The following is a 6,370-nucleotide window of genomic DNA, read 5'->3' as shown; positions in this document are numbered from 1 at the left end:
CACAGGAATTGGGCTATAGAATAAGCGTTTATTGTCAGAGCACAGGTGATGTGAGAGGGCAGCAGGTTAATACCTCCAAAAACTGCCTTAACATTCTCAGACCAGCTTAGGGTATTTAGGGGAAAATCTGGGCATTCCTCCAGAAGCTACATGATGGTCTGGGGTTCTGCTTGGAGCCTTCCTTCTGTCAACGTGGTTCTGTGATGTCAGCAACCCTGGGACGATGGGACGATGGGAAAGAGTGCTAGACCATAGAGCTTGTGATCAATAAGCCTAAGGTTATTAATCATCATAAGTTTCAGGGTCATTTCCTAAAACAGAGAACTGGGATGGGACATTCTGAGCTCAAGCCACAGGGGAACAACCTATTACTAAACTATAAGTCAAGGAAAGGTGAGGCTGGGGACATTGCGAGGCCTTTACTACAGGGGTCCCAACTGGGCCCTGCTTCAGGTCCAATGGAACACCCTCATTTGTAGTCATTCAGCAAACCTGGAGGCCTGTCCTGGGCCCCAGAAATGACTCCTGCTGGACCCTGCCATCTGAGGATGAATGGGATGAGTGCATGGAGAGACAGATGGTAGGAAAAGAGCTGGAGCAGCTAAGGAAGTAGCTTGGCCCACTAGGGAATCCAGGAGTTGCTTTTGTGCCAAACCTAGATGGATTCCTATGAGAAGAAATGAGGAAGGAGGTGCTCCAGGTTGAGGAAACAGTTATGAGGAAGACACAGTAGTGTGAATGTTCAAGATCTATGGGGAAAGAAGTCCTGTTTGGGGAAAAGGCTATGTGAAGGAGAACAATAACATTTAGTATTTGTGGGCGAAGGGTAGGTCAAGGGATGCTTGGATGGGGAGATTGGATTTATTTTTGGTGCATCTATAATCAAAGGTAGCATGCAGTAAATAATCTAAAAGAAAGAGACTTCATGTTGTGAGCATTTAGAGGAGGAGGAGGGGGGCTTACTGACTGGGGATTAGGGAAGATTTCATGGAGCTAAATCCTGACCTGTACTTGTAGAAGTTGGCGGTGCGTTTTGCAGATGTTGGTATGATTTTTTTTTTTGCAATAATAATTTAACGATTGCTTTTTCTACTTCCCTCCCATTTCTAGTAGGTACCCAAGATTTGTAAATCTTTCTCAAGATTTTGGTAGGACAGGAAATTCTTTTTTTTTTAACGTAACCCAGGGATGGAAAATTCAAATTACTACAGGAGGCAAGCAGATAACTTCAATCCGTGAAGTGGCCCAGGTGTGACATCATTTGATATCCATCAGCCAAACAAAAACGTAAGTGTTGAGTACTCTTCCAGAGCTGCTTCTGAAATGCAGCCCCATGGTCCCATACAGGACTCACTGATAATCTGGAGTTTCGCCAGAAGCTAAAACTGGCAGCTCCTGGACTAAATTCAGCAGGTAGACCACAGCTAATGTTTATGCACTCGGCACCATACTGATGGGAAAAATCGTCATGGTAAATGGTCTCATAGTAATGGTGCTATGTGTTACAATATAAATTTTAATATAAACTCATTGGTTTATATTGACAGTTTTAGGATATAGTACCATAAAAAATGGGTCTCCTGTTGTAGCGACATCTGAGAAACATTGACATAGTTTGGCCTGTGTTACTGAAGGAGCTGTGGCTAACTTGCATGTGTTAACAAAACACTAATTGCTTTAGGAGACTTCCTAGCTTAAAATAATTTTGTTTGCACATTGTAATTTTTTAGAAAGTGGTAGCTGTGCGGTGTTTTTATATTTATATGTTTAAGATTAGATTATAAAATATTGAAACAAATACCTAGACTGAAAAGACAAAAAATCTGGATAAATTTTTAATACTTTTAAATATAATAAACGTGACTCTTGTTAATTTGCAGAAGAACCAAGAAGGGATTATAGTAGTGAGTCCCAGCCTGCAGCTTGTTTTGATATTATGCAAGAATCTGCACGAAATAAAAACTTGTATTAAATAGCTTTTATTACATTAAATCTGTAGTTCTGGAACGAAAAATGACTTGATTTTTTTCGACCAGGAATTTGACTTACAGCTAGTGACAAATTTCAGCTGCAAATAGTGTTTAGTAGTTATGTGTTAAAAAGATCAAAGTATATATGATGTATGTTTCATCAGGATGCTGTTAAAACTTGTAGTTTGAGTGAAGAAAGTGTGTGATCATCAATGAGGAAGAAATGTAAAAGTTCCGTATATTAAACATTTGAAAATTTAAAACTCCCGGAAACGTTATCAAAGTGAGAATAAAAGCAAGCAAACATATTTAGAAGGTACTATTGGAATTTTTAGCACTATATTATTAAATATAATTGAGCATTTCCACAAAAATATTTACGAGAACTTCTAAAGAATAATATTGACATGGCATGGGTACTATGGATCCACTTGTTACAAAACATAGATGTAGCTAAATGAGAAAACAACTTTTTGGAAAACATACTCAAGGGAATACATTTGAAATCATCCTCAAAGATGCTTCATTTGTTTCACATAAAGGTGTTTCAATAATTTGCTTAAAAAACAAATTTCAAGATTTTGAAAGTAATGGTTTTTGTTGATCTTATGGAACTTAGAACCACATTTAATACACAGTATTGAACTTTGCTATTTCATTGAATAATATTTCCATAAAAATGTCATTGGGATATTTTAGAACAATTTTTAAAAAGTCATTGGATTTTGTAAAAAATGTACCAGTGTAATGCTTGAACGAATCTGGAGTTTCAGCCAAAAGTTTAGAAAAAATTTTGATGTTTTAATTTGGCACTACCGTCTTTCTCTGAAAATAAGACCTAGCCAGACAATCAGCTCTAATGTGTCTTTTGGAGCAAAGGTTAATATAAGACCCAGTATTATATTTATTATGTTATATTAATTATATTGTATTGTATTGTATTATATTTGTTATATTATACCCGGTCTTATAGTAAAATAAGACCTGGTCTTATATTAATTTTTGCTCCAAAAGACGCATTAGGGCTGATTGTCCATCTAGGTCTTTTTTTCAGGGAAACACAGTAAATTATCAAATTTAATTAATTTTGGATAAAGAGATACAAGATCTAAGTTAAATAATTCTCATATTTTTCTCAATAAACTATTTATTGTTATACATCAAATATCAGAAAGAACTGCAAATTAAATAATGAAAAGTGAACCTAGATGGACAACTTGAAATGCTAGAGCTGCAAAAGCAGTTTGGAAATCAGTAAGTTCTGTACAAATTCAGACAGTTAAGTTCGCGAACTCATCCTAGAAAAAGTGCTACATACTCATTGCTGAATATCACTAGGGTCACCTTCAAAGTACTCTCCTCAGGAAGCTATGCACTGACACCAGTGCTTAGTCCACCCTTCAAAACAATTTTGGAACTCTTTTTCTGGAATGGCCATCAGAGCTGTCGTTGTATTACCTTTGATGTCCTGAACGTCATCAAAATGTTTTCCTTTCAATATTTCCTTTATCTTTGGGTAAAGAGAGAAGTCATTGGGGGCCTGATCAGGTGAGTAGGGAGGGTGTTCCAATATAGTTAATTGTTTACTGGCTGAAAACTCCCTCACAGACAGTGCCGTGTGAGCTGGTGCATTGTAGTGATGCAAGAGCCATGAATTGTTGGTGAAATGTTCAGGTCGTTTTTTTTTTTTGCTTCAAACTGTTTAATAATTTAAAGAACCTCTGTGGAAGCAACTGCGTTTGTTAACCAGTCACAACCGGTAATTAACTCCTTTGGAGTTTTAAGTTACTTTGGGCAAAATGTCTTAGGAAGAATACATATTACTAGAAAGCATGCCAAAATTTTACTTAGCAGAGAATTCAATAACACTTTTACTCTGCCCAGGTCGTTTTTATCTAACTTTTTCACACAGGCTTTTCAGCACTTCCAAATAATAAACTTGGTTAATTGCTTTTCCAGTTGGTACAAATTCATAATAAATAATCCCTCTGATATCAAAAAAGATTAGCAACAGTGTGGCAACAAGTTTGTGAACTTAATTGTCAGATCTCTTATTTTCACTGTAGTAGAAACAAATGGAGTGGTTAGCCATTTGAAAAATGTTTTTAAGAGTTTTGGTCTTAAGTGATATTTTAATGGAAATGTCAATACTTATTTTAGCTTTATGAGAAAAAATTATTAGAGCTGACATTATTTCAATGGACTATAAACTGACTGACCATATGTAAACTTGCAGTCTGTTTGGGCAGCTATAACAATACCACAAAATGGGTGACTTATAAACAACAGAAATTTATTTCTCACAGGTCTGGAGGCTGGAAGACACATCAGGGGCCAGGAGGGTCTGGATCTGGAGAAAACCCTCTTCCAGGTTGCTGACTTCTTGTGCTTTCATACAGTGGACAGCAGAGTAGAGCAGTGGAAGGCAGGTTTCTTGTGACTCTTATAAGTGCGCTAATCCTTATGACCCTCACTCTTATAACCTTATTTAATCCTAATTACCTCTGAAAGGCTCTACCTCCTAATACACCATGGGGAGGGGTAAGGCTTTAACATTAATTTTGGAGACACACATTTAGTCCATAACATAAGCAAATAAAGGAAACTGAAACAGAATTGGTGGATATTATAGATATGAAAAAAATAGGTATACCATTTGAAACAAGATTAAATATCAATTCCAAGAGAAAAACTATTGGATTGTCTAATAGATAATATAAAAAGGTGTTTGATGACTAAAGTAAACAAGGTAATGAACTTTTCAATGCTTTCAATTTATTGAGTCCTGAAATTTGGCCAACTGGTTTGTGAAGTTACACAGGTTGAGGATGAACAGAAAGTGGTAAAATAAGCCAACTGGTTAGAAGGTATTTCAATATGTGATTTTTGTGACTTAGTCAACAATAGAAATATTGCATACATTAAAGCCTCAGACTATTTTATTAGGTCTAGAAAATAAATGCAATTGCTATTAGTTCATCACAAGCTGAGGAATCAATACTAAACAGCATGATGTTAAGAAAAATTCACCTAATGGGATCTGGTCAAGACGGTGAAGTAGGTAAAAGCTGTGCTTGCATCCTCTCAAAACAACATTAAAATTACAATTAAGTTACAGAACAACAATCATTGAGAGTCATCTGAAGTCTAGCTGAAGCAAAGTCGTACAACTAAGGACATACAGAAGAAGCCACCTTGAGTCGATAAGAGGGGCAGAGACCCCGAATATGCTGGTCTCACACCCACGTGTGACCATTAAAAATTAGGAGGGATGTCTTAGCCGCAGAGTTCACCCCAGAGGAGCAGGGGTTCCCAGCTACACACCAGGCTCCCCAACCCAGGATTTCAATGCTGGGGAGAGACGTCCCCATAACTTCTGGTTGTGAAAACCAGCGGAGATTGTAGCTGAGTGAGCCAGAGGGTGGCTGCAGTCCCAGGCGCTCCTCTTAAAGTGTTTGCACACAGACTTACTGACAGATTCACTCACTCTGAGCTCTAGTGCTGGGGCAGTGGCTCGAACGGTGTCAGCGACATATGGGGAGGAACAGAGTTGTCTGGCTTCAGAGTGAGGCTTGGAGGGGGAGCTTTTTCCTGGATGGAGGAGCTGGCAGTAGCCATTTCTTTGAGTCCTCCCCCCCTCCCAGCATGCAGATGCAGGCAATCACCATATCTGAGTCTCCATTAACTTGGCTAACACCATTCATTTGCTGTGCCCAACTTTCAGGCACACCCAAGCAACTTCCAGTGCCTTTTCCATACAGCCTGCCTTGGCGCATGCTGCAGAATTTCCTAAAATCTTTTCAAAGGTTCACAAAACCCAAACAAGCAGCATCTGGCTTTGGGGTGTTCCATACCTTTGGCTGAGCAGCCCTGAGCCCGGCACTAGTGAAAGGGGGCCTCATTTCACAGCTTGGCCTTTTGAGGAACCTCTAAGCACACTGCAAGCTGCGGCCATCTTCAGATTGCTTTGTGGCTCATTCCAGGTGGCTTTTGGCAGGGCACAGACTGCAGCTGAACTTGGCTGGCATCAGGGCCCCTCCTAGGAGACTCTACAGCTGGTACGCCCAGAGGCCAGCTTCAACCCAGCCAGAACACCACCTGGCTGTCTCTAAGGACAACACACCCAAAGGGCAGACTGTGCAATATTGTAATAACTATGCACGGTGTCGGATTGGTATTAGATATATTGGGGTAATAGATGGGAGGGGGGTTGGGGAGCAGCTGAAACAGGTGAAAGGATTAAGAAATACAAATTGATAGTTACAAAATCATCATGGGGATGTAAAGTAAAGCATAGGGAATATAGTCAATAATATGGTAATAACTGTATAGTGCAAAGTGGGGGTGGGTACTAGACTAGTCAGGGGTATCACTTCTTAAATTATATAAATGTCTAACCA

Source organism: Rhinolophus sinicus, linkage group LG09 (genome assembly GCF_036562045.2).
Source record: "Rhinolophus sinicus isolate RSC01 linkage group LG09, ASM3656204v1, whole genome shotgun sequence".
Classification (NCBI taxonomy): Eukaryota; Metazoa; Chordata; class Mammalia; order Chiroptera; family Rhinolophidae; genus Rhinolophus; species Rhinolophus sinicus.
This window is presented reverse-complemented; position numbering follows the sequence as displayed.